Source organism: Thermobia domestica, chromosome 10, assembly GCF_964235325.1.
Source record: "Thermobia domestica chromosome 10, izTheDome1.hap1.1, whole genome shotgun sequence".
Taxonomy (NCBI): domain Eukaryota; kingdom Metazoa; phylum Arthropoda; class Insecta; order Zygentoma; family Lepismatidae; genus Thermobia; species Thermobia domestica.
In genome coordinates, this window is record NC_137463.1 from 64,797,357 (window position 1) to 64,811,732 (window position 14,376).

General features: G+C 33.7%; 1 protein-coding gene across 1 annotated transcript in view; it reads right to left on the reverse strand.

Annotated features, from left to right (window-relative positions):
• Window positions 1-14,376, reverse strand: part of LOC145662484 (uncharacterized) — a 534,791-nt gene that overhangs the window by 497,494 nt on the left and 22,921 nt on the right. Inside the window, exon 5 of the mRNA XM_081728093.1 lies at window positions 8,480-8,629. The gene's annotated coding sequence lies outside the window, so the exon portion shown is untranslated. The remainder of the gene's footprint in view (window positions 1-8,479; window positions 8,630-14,376) is intronic.

Genomic DNA, 14,376 nt, shown 5'->3' on the forward strand with positions numbered 1-14,376 from the left:
CTTTCATTCTAGAGACAGCAGAGAAAGTTAGATATTTCACTTGAAATCGATTGAGGTTGGAAATATAAATTTAAGTATCAGCGTTCTATAATTAAATATTGTTCGCTGTTTAGAGTAAGTAGTCAATTTATGGTTATAGTTCACTGAACGATAAACACGGTGAAACTTTTCCAAAGGACTAATCACACTTATTTCATACCTGATGTTATCTTTTTTGCATATATATATATTCATTCGACTACTGAATTGATGCTGTAATTATATCTTCCTAAGTATATTACATATCAAACTTTTATGGTGATATATTAAAGAAACATAATGATTACTCCGTACTTCCTGCTGCTGCTGATAATAGATACTAAAACAGCTTTGCCACTTAGCCCTACTTTTCATGTATGTTCTGTAAAGCATACGCTTAATACTGAAGATAATAGAACATATCGGAAAAGTTCACTAAATAGTATTAATATGGATGATATGGAAGCCAAACTGGCGTTAGAGAACGCGTCAATAATATAGAAGAGGAAAAATGGCAGAATGCTGAATTCTTACTGCAAAATGCACTCAGGTATACACATAAGTTCATACTATGACAGCATATAGTTTAGTAACTGGGAAATTCTACAGCAGATAGATTGAGGTAGCAATCGAAGTAGAATCATACAAGATAGAGTTCTAGTCACAGAGAAATAGTTTAGTAAAGTGCTTGTTTCGGTTGTTTAGATCAGAACAGTATACATAATTATTGATAAAGTGAAATGATTTAGTAACTCCGTTAATGTGTGACAACTATGAATATTTATTTAAAATAAATAGTTAAATTAAGCACTTATTTTACAACCCAATCTCTGTTTATAACTGAAACGAATTGCTTGCATATGAAAACAGCTACTTTCTTAGCGAAATCACTAAAATTGTCGAAAAGTTAGAAAATGTTACACGTGATAAACGAAACTAATTTTAATTGTGATGTGAAAAGAGATGGCAGTCTCAAAAGACGTGTTGTTAATCTTAAGTTATCTATATTATTTTTAAAGATGAAAGACGATAGTAGTAACTGGAAACTGTATCTAAAATGTATGAAAAATAAGTTTTGCAAGCAACCTCAGACTCACTCATCACAACTTTGACAGTAAAGGTCTGTCAGTAACAGGAGCTTTTGGTGAGAAATGACATATTCAATATTACATGATATATGAAAATAATATGGCAGAAAACATATTAAAATTAAGCAAAATGGGAGATTGATAGAACAGTGATTTGCTAACAGTAAGTATTGAGCATTCTTAATTGAAAATGATGTGAATCAAACTAAATTGTAAGAGATTTCTCGATTTTCTGGATAAGTCTTTTGTCAATATAATTAATTCAAATTGCTACACACATGTTAACAATTATCATGTTTCGTTTACAAATGTTTCCTTTAGAAAATGTATTTTTTAAAATTTGAATGTTAATAAGGCATAAGATAAAGATTCCAAAATAATATAATGTTAGTTAAATGTCAATTTTTTACATTTAGAATATATCATTATTAATACTATTTAACAAGTGTTTAAATATTCACAATATATTAAAATCATATATTTCTTTTCTGCTAGTTATAATAATTACTAATCATTAGTTTCTGTTAACGCATATATGAGAAAAAACTAAGTGAATTGTTGGGGAGCTAATATGAGAATAAAAGAATTGGTAGCTATACAAATTGAGTCACATTTTCATTTATTTTACATTTTTGGATAAGCTTCTTGTCACTATAAAAGCACAAGAATGGCATATATGTATGCAGTTATCTTAAATTCCTGTTCACATTTAATATATTATACTGTATATATGTAAATATATATATATATATATATATATATATTTATATATATATATATATGTATATATATTAACATAATATAATTTTACATCAAAATGTAATTTCAAATTTTACATATATATGTTATTACTATTTAACTTTCTTTTAATATTAAAATATCCATAATAGTGAAAAATAGAAAAAAATCGTTAAAAATAATATAAATTAGAAATAAGTATTATTTGTTTAGACATAATAAGAATAATACTTATTAGAATCAGTAAAAATAAATAGGAAATGCCATTGGACACAGGTTCTGTAGCAGATGTTAAAAGACGTTGTTTCCCTTCAACATCAGAACGTGCAAGTGGGTCAGAAAATGTTAGCTAGAAATCTTCAGAAAGCACAACGACAGGCATCACGCGAATGTGGTTTAATCCAGTACTGTTCCGAAGGAATATTTGAATTTTTGTGTACGGAACAGCTATACTACCAGGAAATACTGAAAAAAATGTTATCATCGATTGGAGTATGGGATATAATGTTTGTATGTTATGATACCTGGTTCGATCACTACCAGGTGCCACTTTTTCCATTTGGGGTGATTTATAGTGCAAAACCAAAAATTATTGCCGAATTTGTGAAAGAATCTGCTAAGATCTTGCAGTAGCACCTCTGAAACATATGCTGAAGTCTGGTGAAAAATCTCAACAATTAATACAAAACTGGTGTATAGTAGCGGTACTTATGTGGAACTTTATCATTGTGTAATAATTCTATCACCGTAAAGAATAAAATATATTATTGTACAAACATTTTTTCAATTATAAACAATTTTTTTATTATTTCCAATACAGTGTATATTCCCGCCTTTTTTGTGAATGTATTACATACTTTAAACTTATGTTTAATTTCACACAGAAGACGAAAATTTAAAGGAAAATCTCTCTTCAAAATTAAAGCCAGAATCTTAGCTTTGTATTGAAATTCATATAATAGCCATCATTCGTGAACCACTACATTATTTGTGTATAATGGTAGAATATAATAGTAACTCAAGGAGTTCACAAAGCAGCATTTAAATATTTGTCTTGGTAAGTGTTTAATTATTTATAAGATCATTACATTACTCTTTACTATATATTTTTTTTAATAATAATAATAATAATAATAATAATAATACAAAAAGGGTAATAGAACTCAATAGTCAGTTCCAAGGCAGACCACGCCATGTATAGGATAGTGGGTAAATGAGAACTACAGCTAACGATTTTCAGTTTTTGCAAACGTAAGTTTATAACTACGATAACAATTCAGTTTTTTGTGTTCGAACATCGTTCTAATCTCTGAACATTCCATAGTATCTTCAGAATTCTACTATTTATACACTATTATTGGAAAGATCTTTATATATTTGTTGTGATATTTAGGAAATTTAGAAAACATTTCGATGAGATGTATCTACGAGCTTAAATATAACTTTGATTGTTTTATATAATGGTCTAAGAACCTTCGATAACCAAATTGTTAAATAGAAAACAGTTTTCTATACTACTGTTTTCTACGCCTAAATATTTATTTCTTATTCCGTGAGTGGATCCTTTCTTAAATAGCAAGTTAAAGAGCCTTATCTTGATATCAGGATATATATATATACTGCGTTTATACTTTTATATTGTGTTCTCTTTATAGATCAGGTAATAAGTTGGGTTCGGTATGAACCGAGCGTACTATATAAAGTCCTTCTTCACATTCCTACTCCGTTAATCAAAACGAAACTTAGTACACCCATTCGTAATGACTATATTATTTCTTGAGATACATTTGGGTTGTGCGCTTTTCCTCAGGGCCACTCTAGAGGGGCCAAAGTTGATGGGTGGGATGTTTGAAGGGAATTTCCTGATATTCCCCCAATTTTGCCCTTTCAGGTACATCGCGGGCTCTAATACCTCTGGAAAACTTATTTCTTGCTGAACAGAATAAACTATAAGGCATCACTTTCTAATGAACAGTATTGATACAATAGCTATTTCACTGATAAAGTACGATCTTCTTTATACTAAGAAGGTTAATGTTCCAGGGACTTACTCCTTTGTCTATTGCGCCTAATTTGTTTTTGCTTAAACATATTTTTGTTATGTTTATCGAATTGACTAGGTTTGATTCGGAAGTTCAGATGACATGTGCATGTCTTCCTTGTCAGCAGAATGGCTTAAAGCTCAAAAACAAAAGGACAAGAAGAATGAAGAAATAACAAGGAGAATGTCTACTATTTCATTACTAAGAAATTATCACGACAAGTGAAAGAGTTATTGGGTTGTATCAAATTTTCTTTGTGTTCATAATAATCAAGAAATTCTATAGGAATGGGCTGATCACTAGAAGGGATGATATATTATTGGCAATATCTTCATGCATTAAAGATAAACTTTGAGGTAACAGAGTCGACTCTGTGGTATACAACAGGAACAATTCATCTCGACAATGTCTAAAAGGTTCACAAATTATGTTTTACTCTTTTCTTTGAGCACATTTAATACGCTTTTTATCTCCATCGCTAATTACAATGCACAAGTTGAAATAACTACTGAGATCAGAACATGGGAGAGAGCGCTCCAATGGAAACAATCTAATTAGTCAATCATTGGTGCTTTGTAATTGCACTCATTTTATACGAATTGCAAGTCATCGTGCTTAAAGATACCAGGTACACTAACCCATTACCGTAACTGATAGTAGGGGTCTATCTCACCCTGAATGAGATTATAGCATTTCATCACTCTTTAGAAAGCATGTTTACTAAAAACTTTTCCTAACAAGTTTCGCTTTCCGGATAACTTCAGGTAAGAAAATGACGGTGAATGACATTGGCTAATTCAATCTTATCAGCTGTATGTCAGTGATGAATACTGAACAAAGATAATACAACCTGAAGATAAAGATGATTTTTCATGTGACAAAGGCCCAACATCATGCCCTCGTTTTTAACTATCAATGTAAACTGCTTACGCCTTATCAAGTAAAACTCCGAATTCTTCTAGATATTACTTGAATTTGTTGTAATTTTGTGAATGAAAACAAGAAAATTCGAGGCTAGTGGAAAATAATATTTTAACGAATATAGAATATATTAAGCTATGATAGAATATATTAACGAATACAAGATAAAGAAACTGTTACAAGGATTCTTATGCGAGGCGACTTTAGTGAGCACGAACGTCACATGTATTTTTATGCTAAGGAAGATTTGCATATCTTGAAAATATGTCATTATCACGCTCGAAGTAATCCACAGATAATTGGTACAGAATTCAGCGAAAGTTTTTTGACATGACAGACTGACGATATTTCGTTCTCTTCAAAATAAAGCCCAGAACAAGAGTAATACTAAAGTATGTGTGTATAAAATCCTTATGTAACCGAATATCCTGCTTACTAGCAATGCTTACTTAATTCGTCAAGGAATAGCCAGTAGGCAATTAAATATGATGTAGAAAGTGAACCGGTACAAGTATAGACTGTGGAATCAGGATCTCCATTTCCCTAGGGATTGAAAATAACACGAAGCAATTTCAGATCTAGGAGATAGGAACACTTCAGAGTAATGTGATGCATACATGAATTCTTCAAATTTCAAGGAAGTAACCAGATTATATCAATAATCGAGAGACCCGCAACCACGTACAGCTCTATAAGGAAAGATCGTTTGCGGTAGAAGTACACACACTGATGTTTACGCGCAGAAAACGGATCGAGAAGAGGGCATGATTAAATCAGCGATTAAGATGATTTAATGTGATTGAATTTGGCAGGTAATACTAACTAAATATTTTAATCTACATTAAAAATTACGATAGCATTGTAAGGCTGCCAAAAACAGGATACTAGCTCCGAAAGGAACCACAGTTGACAATGATCTAAAAATATGAAGACTAATATGCATTCACATATGCAACATTAGTAAGTTGAGTACGTTGATCATGTTGATATGACGACTCAAATCGCCTGATACATAAGCACAAGAAATATACAATGAACAAATCGTAATGCAATGAAAATAATATGCTTTTCCTAAAGGAAACCCGTTAGTACATCCAGAAAGAAGTTCACTACATTCAGTAAGACACAGGCGGAAGTATCAATCTGCTTCTAATGTAGATAACTGTGTTGGCTGATAATGAATTCACTGGAAAGAAATGACCAGCATCGACTAATCACATACTAAATGTATTAATTGCAATGTTACATTGAATAACAGTAACATAGGATAAATTTGACAAAAATGCCGGGTCTACGAAGAACTTAATGTCGTGAGGAATTAGGTTCACAAGTTCTTCCGTGTCTAACGAATAGCAGTGAGTTGCGTTTTCTTCAGATCGCAAACTCAAAGGTACCTATGGACCCTTTGGTTAGGAGTTTGACAAGACAGCCAAACATGTTTTCAGTTTCCCAGCTGTCTTAAATCTTACTTCCATCTGAAATTTATTTTGGGAGAATGTGATTAATCCCTCATAATAAACGTAGAACAAGCTGCAACTGTGAATCCATACGGAACAAAGAGAAGATTTTAACATTTTCCTAGATATGAATATTTGCATTAGTAGCTGGAATCTGTTACTGAAGTAGTGAGATTTAAAAAAGCAGTAGATGTTTATGAATAAGAGTAGAGGAATGCACCTATAAGGAATATGATTCAACTTTGTAAATTCCAGTTGATTAGGCAAACATAAAAAATATCAGGGACTATATTGCAAATAGTTGATTATTCTAATTATAATAACTGCTTAAAAGCAATGACAACATGACTATAATTTGTACCCGGCTTTATACACATAATAACATCTGTTATTTTCATTCAATATAATCGCCTCCCATCTTTATTACGTTTCGCCACAAGTGTGGAAAGTGTCGTACACCGTCAGTGCATCAATCTTTGTCGATGTCCGACACGGGTTACAATATCGTACAAGAATAGTACCGGTTCCTGTGAAGTAATTCTTTCATTTTGACAAACAGGTCATCTTAAAGTCTCTGAATACAATGATATGAGCTATGCCCGCTTGTCATTTCAATCTTCTTCAAAGCACATTCTTAATCTTTCCGAAATATATTGTTGTGATTTCTAGTTCACTCCACTAAATCTTGCTGCTTTTCAATAGATAGCAAATTTAGCCTAATTGGCAACTGCGTTTGGTAGATACAATTGCGCCATCTGTCATTATATAATGTAAATACATTGAAAACAGTAAAAAAGTTGAGGTATCAATTACTATTATTCAGAGGAGCTAATATTAAAATCGTTTACTTTGTTTCGATATAGAAATATTAAAAAGTGCGTCTTAAACAATTACAACATATATTTCTCTCAATATTTTATGAGAGGACATCCAATGTTTATATATATATGGTGGACGACATGTTTCATGCCCCCATATACCATTTAAATTAATGGACAAAAGCATTTATATTTTTAGAATGCAACTTCGATAGTGTTTTTTTTGTGTATCCTGTTATACCTCAAAGATAACAGCGTTGCAAATCATATTTTTTTTCAATGACACTACTTCAGGTTATTGCATAAGTAAAATCTACGAATAATAGGAAAGGAAGTTTGTGATATAACGTATACCATGCAGTGTTGCAAACTAAAGAAGCTACAATATAAACGAGAGGAACAAAATTTCGAAGATTTCTACAACAATAATAACACAGGGGAGAAGGACAGGTATGTTATATGTAATGAAATTCTATACCTAATACTAGCGTCACTATAAATCGTATTTCGAACAAGTATAAAGAAAGTTACGATAAACTAAAAATTTTTGTTTCACCAAAGTAGCATATTCGCAAAAAATAATAATAATAAGATAAATATCACATACAATTACGTACATGGTTTTTAATAGACGTTGATAGTATTATGCTATTTACAGCGATTTCGCAACTGACACTTGTTCGTGTAATATTAAGAAAGTTGTAAAACTTGATAGACAATTATTTCTGATTCGCTTTTGATAGGTATAAATGTGAGAACTACTTCTCGAAATAGCATAATATTAGGAATATTGCAACTTGAACAGTTTTTTTTATTACAGCTCAACAACGGATTAGTTACCAAATTGCAATTGTAATCTCTACGCCTATCAAAAACTCTTCATGCAATTAGACGAGGTAATTATCTAAGATGATTTAAGAAAACAAACGCTTTTCAAAAAATTATGCTTTCAATCACTTGGAACATAGTTAGTATTCTTTCGAAGTGACTTATACAACTTGATCACTGCATTGCATATTTAAGAAATTTGAATGTGCGTTTTCGTGTTTGTCTCATTTGTGTTATTACTTCTGCAAGACAAACAACATTTGTTTGTGTGTGATGTAGCATCCCTAATTTCAACATTATAAATAAACGCAATATTTTAAGTTATCAATTAACACTTGTAATAATCTGAAGAAGATCCATTCAGAAACTTCATGTTGTATTGATAAAAATTAGTATCAAGATAATAACTGTCCAAACTCTCTAAAACTATAAAGGTATCGGATATATACTTCCCAATTTGATTGATTACAAGTAGAACTACAATATTTAAAAAGAATGATAAAGTAATATATAATTACACTAATGGTGAATTAATAAGAGAAACTACAAATACAAAGATAACTACGTACCGATCGGCGGCCACTAAATATGTTGGAAATATCTTGAGCAGCATTTCCAATTATATCGAATGTACCTTGAACAGGGTTACCAAACCAATTGCCAATTGCTGCACCTGGATTGTCAAGGAAATCAGCAATACTTAATCCTCTGAGACCAGCCTAATGGAAAAGAACAGTTTAATAAACTTTATGATTTCTTTTAACTTGTTATAATTGCAGTAATCATTATAAGAATGATTCCAGTTGATCCATATATATACATACATCCTAATGGTATTGTCAAGGCTCTATATTGGGATTTTACATTTAAAATTGCAACTGGGTGTTTCTGACTGCCGTATACGGTTGTCTGATCATCACCCTTGTTCTTCGCGCACAGTCATTCGAAGAACCGAAAACGTACTCTGTACAGAAACAGGTTATGGTTGTGAAATCGGAAAGCCTGGTACTTCTGTTTGTCAAGGTCAAAAAGTGAGAGAAAAATGGATGTGTAGAATGTAAAGAGGGTGCAACAGTGATTGATACTTGTAAGAAAAATATTCATTTGTAGTTCGTGCACATTCCGCCTGTAGCGCTACTGTGGCACAACGTATATGGTAACTGTATAACTCTTGTACACCGCTTGTAGGTCTATTGGCGTAAGTGACGACTGAAACTATGTTGTCAGCTCTGACTGCGATAAGGCACTGCTGTGCAGCTTTTTCTTTTCCTTTTTGTCCTTTGTCATTTGTGAGACGCCAAAAGTAGTTTTTGCTTGTTGCACGCGCTCAATGGGTTCCTGCGGAGCGAAGTATTTAAGAAGTTAACTACATATTCTTGTTTACGATAGAAATATGATCAGTAATTTGAATTATAATACGGTTTTAAATTGGTTAACTGTTGAAAAAATACGAAAATAAAGCTGTACTTGTAAATGTATATTAGTCGAGGACGTAGCTACTGACAGTTTTCCAGGCACGTACTCAGAATTTCGTGAATGGGGTTCCGTGACATGAAATACTGTGGTCATCACAAAAGGGGCTCGATCACTGTAAACTATTTTACTGGAACATATAATGGTTCGTTTAGCCAGGAATTCTTAACATGGGGGATGACATGCAAGTCTGAAGGCCCAAGAGCTCGATCAATCTAAACTACTTTACTATCAACATATATTGGTTTGTTAGGACAATAAAATGAGGATATGTTGCCAAGTATTTTAATAACAAACTATGAAGAAATTTCGAGCAAAATAGTAAAAAAAAAGTATTAAAAAAGATTTTGCAATATTTACGTCCTTCTACTGTTTATTCAAATATAACAATTTTCCTTTCGTTATGACCTCAATTATAATAAAAAGTACATACTGAATACTGTCTTGTAAACTATCTTCTAATATAAATAAAATAAACAGTTTGTTTGTGTGTCTGTCTGTCTGTGTGAGGCCTGGGGACCAGACGAGTTTGCCGAGAGTTACCAAATTTTGGTCAAGGGTACCTTGGCCCAGGCCCCAGATCAAGACAAAGCATTTTTTTTAAACTTTAAAACAGTGGGGTCTCAGGGTGCGTTTACCAGAACCGGCTTGGGAACCAGACAAATTGACCGAGAGTTACCAAATTTTAGTCACGAATAGCCCCAGACCAGAATTAAACGTTTTTGTCGAAATTCGAACCAGGGGGTCCAAGGGGTGTTTACCGGGACATGTGAAAGTAGTAGAAATGACTGATGTTTATTTATTTATTTATTTAACAATCACCAGATACAGCTCAAACGCCATTTTACATTTAATATCCAACAACATTAACAATGGAAAGGATTTGGGAAGGTATCGGCCAGGGCCTGTTTAGTAGGTGCCATCCCGGCATTTGCCTGGTAGGACTGAGGGAAATCCTGGAAAACCTCAGTCAGAATGGTAGGCAGCGGGATTCGAAGGCACAACCTTCGAACGCTCTACCACTTCAGCTATTAGTGTCGAATTGATATTTTCGCGGTCGCTGAAATCAATGGTGAAACTCCAGTCGCATTAACTTCCAATTTCACACTATTCGGCTCCGGGCCGGGGGACACCGGAGGGGGGTAAGATACAAGGTATTTAAAAGTAATCTAAAGTCACCGATATTAGTGTCAGATCCATCTTCTCGTGGTCGCTGAAATCAATTCAGACACTTCCATTAGCGATGACTTTCAAGTATGCGGGTCGGGAGTCAGCGGGGGGTGGATACTGAGTCATGTAAAGAAAATAGCCCAAAATGACCGACATTAGTATCAAATCCATACTTTTCGCGGTCGCTGAGATCAGTGGTGATACTCCCGCAGACATTGACTTCCAAATACAGCCCCTGTGCGAAGCATGTGTATATTCAAATAGTTTTACAATAAATGCGTTCCTTTCTCTATTGAATCAAATGCTAACAGAACTTGATTTCAACATAATTTTTTGTTCTTATTATTCCGTCAACCACTATCGGTTCTAAATGGCAGGTTAAAGAAGCAACAGAAAATTGTCCTTGAAATAGCATGTTTGATACTGCAAGGATGCGATGACGAAAAGTTATGATTAAAAATGTACACGCTGTTACACAACGGCACTTATACTTTCGAAAGCTTGAAATCTCCCTGACTAGTAGGAGGAATTCTGAGAATCCAGTAACTTTTCTTGAAATTTTAAATCCCCTGACTCTTCCAGGATACCTCGCTTACCTCGCCAGCATATTGAAAGTAATATAAATCTCCTCATAGGAAAGAGTAAGCAAAAGCTTCCTGTAGTTTTCTTCTTAATTTTTAACGCTGATCCTTCTTTTTGTCATTTCATTTTATTTTATCCTTCCTTAATTTTTCATTTCTGGTCTCGAAAGGGGGGGAGGTTTCGGACCCCACGGACCCCACCTTGGCTACGTGCCTGAGTATTGATTACATATTTTCTCGTGGAAGAATTTCATTACACTAGAGGTGAAAAGCAGTACTGCAAAAATACATGTAATTCATATTGAGCACAATAGGAGACAATGTTCATTTCAGATTTTCCAGTGCGGGGGGATTGAATAAACGATGGGTAAATATAGTACTATGAAAATTCTGAAACTCAGATTGAGCCCGCTCGGGAAATGCCCTAGAGGGAATTTCGAAGCTCTAGGCCCAAGAGCCACCTCTATAATCACCACTGACTGCAATTTCAATAATGTGTTTTATGGTCTTACGTCCGTGTTCCCATCCTTTCCTTCCCCCTCCAACTGGATACTTGATACTTTTTCTATTCCAAATTTTTGCGCTAGTTTTCTGCCGAAACCTTGAGTTTTGTACTCTCATCGGTTTCGAGTTAGTTAGTTATCTAACTTTAGACTTCCCTTTCTGTTTCGAGGTTATATGAGACGTAGACTCAAAGATGATGATGATATTCAAACACAGTAATCGTCCAAATTTTGTAAGAGACTCCCACTGGGAATCGAACGTGTGTCCTCGTCCACGAAAGGCGCGCGTGCTAGCTACTAGAACAACGGAAATGGCGTCACCATTTTCTAGTCTCTTCAAAATTAAGTTGTATTTACATCTTACAAGTTGTGTGTACTTGCAATATAAGAAACAAACATAAATTAAAATTATAAGAAATCTTAACAAAATCTTTATAAAAGTTTACGAATATGTTGAATAGGCCAGCAATCTCTCACTCTCTCTCTCCCTCCCATGTCGGGGTGCTATTTAAAAAGTATACTTTGATAATAATAATAATAATAATAATAATAATAATAATAATAATAATAATAATAATAATAATAATAATAATAATAATAATAATAATAATAATAATAATAATAATAAACTCTACAGTTGCACCTACAACTTTGGATGGCAAATAGTCTAGTTTTTCTTAATGCATAGGTTTACGTTTATTAAATTCAAAAGTTGCATTCTAACTTCTTTTTAAATTGTATCAAAAGTACCACTATTAGTCTTAGCACTAATGAGAACTATGGATTCGCCTTTAATATCCGTCATTTTCGATTACTTTTAAAATGTCACTCTCCCCGATTCTTCAGGGATGAACTTGAACGGCATGGAAACAGTCATTATCCATATCAGCGACTGACCCGAAAACTATGGATTCAACACGAATATCGATCATTACAATTATTTTTAAAATGTCAGCTCTCCTACCCCCACTCCTTGGGATACTAGGGGTTCCTTACCCTCCCGAGTATTTCTTTCCAGATTGTAAGACATACATGTATCAAGTTTAGTTGGAATTAAACCAAGTGTTATAATTATTATGTAGGAAAAAATATTTTAAAATTAATGAAGGTGACTTTTGAACTGGAAGTGGCAGAAATCAACGACTACCGGTTTAAGATTGTTCAGTGTAGAGCAAAAGACTTTAGTAGAAAGCTAGAAGTTGTTTCTGAAAACCGATTAAACGTCCTAGAAATGCATATTATTTCTGTTCTTAACCTAAAACTAAAACAGGAAGTGGTAGCGATTAACTATTTCCCGTTTTAAACGTTGATTGTTATGGAAGAAAAACTGTAATAGATAAGTAAACGCTGTTTTCCATAATCGATTAACTGTCCGTTCTCATCTCCATCCTTATCCCTATACTAAAACCGGAAGTGGTAGACATCAACCCTTTCGGGTTTTAACGTTGATCCCTGCAGAGCAGAAACCGTAACCCGGTTTTCTACAATCGACTAAGAATACACTTCATCTTCATCTTTTACCCTCTATTAAAACTGGAACTGGTAGATATCAACCTCTATACGGAAGTAGGTAGCAAGACGCAGTTTTCTACAATCAATTAAGCATCACATGAATATAATTGTGTCACCAATACAATCCATCTATTAACACCGGAAGTGTTATAAATCTACTATCCCTTCCTATTTCATTATTAATTAAGAAAATATTGTGTGAGTCTCCTTAGTTTGTTCATCAATTTATTAAATACAAGCCTTCGTTTCGCTGAAAGCTTTTTCTCTCAGACCCGCAGATTTGTTCGATCTATCGCTTTGCATCTCAAACCAGCAATCATCAGTGTTTGCTCGGCTTACGGCCTCGCACCTCAAATACCTGCAAGTAGGCTTATACTGAATTTCAGTTGAAATACCTGGGGGCTTTGCTCCCAGGCGACCGTGTTCGTTCGGCCTATGGCCTTGCACTTTACATATCTGGAAGCATACCAATTTCAGTTCAAATACCACGCTTCATGTCTTCAACTTTAGGGGATCCCGAGATATAAAAATCTTAGTATAATAATAATTGTAATATCCACCTCTATTCTCTTCCAAACCCTTTTCTTCCCTTCTAGATCACAATCAGAAACGCTGAAATATGTATCTAATTATTGGGATTACAGAGTAAGGTATATAATAGTATTGTACAGTTAGTACTTTGGTCAATCCCGTCCGTTACTCCGCACGAAACTCTTGAACGGAACTGAATTTAAATTCTCTGTTTTTGTAATTGGTAGCTAGAGTAATTATCTCGAAAGAGTTCGTTAGTATAGGATCATAAACCAGGAGGTTATGGATCAGAAACCAGGAGTGGTACAAATCAACTATTTTTGCTTTTAACGTTGGTCCTGTAAACCAAAAAGGGTAATAGGTAGAAACGGTTTCCGGCAGTCGATTTAGCATCCCAAGAATACCTTTCAACTCCATCCTTAATACTGTATTGAAATAGAAAGTAGCAGAAATAAACTAGTTCCCGTTTTAACATTGAACGGGGAAAACGGTAATATATAGCGAGAAGCAGTTTTGAGAAATCTACTAAAAGATTCCAAGAACACCTTTCATTTCTATCCTTAACACTTTGGTAAAACTAGAAGCGGTAGAAATCAACAATTTTCGGTTTACTTTCCATTACTGTGGAGCAAAAGCTGTAATAGATAGCGAGAAGCTGTTTTCGACAATCGACTGAGCATCTCAAGAATACATTTT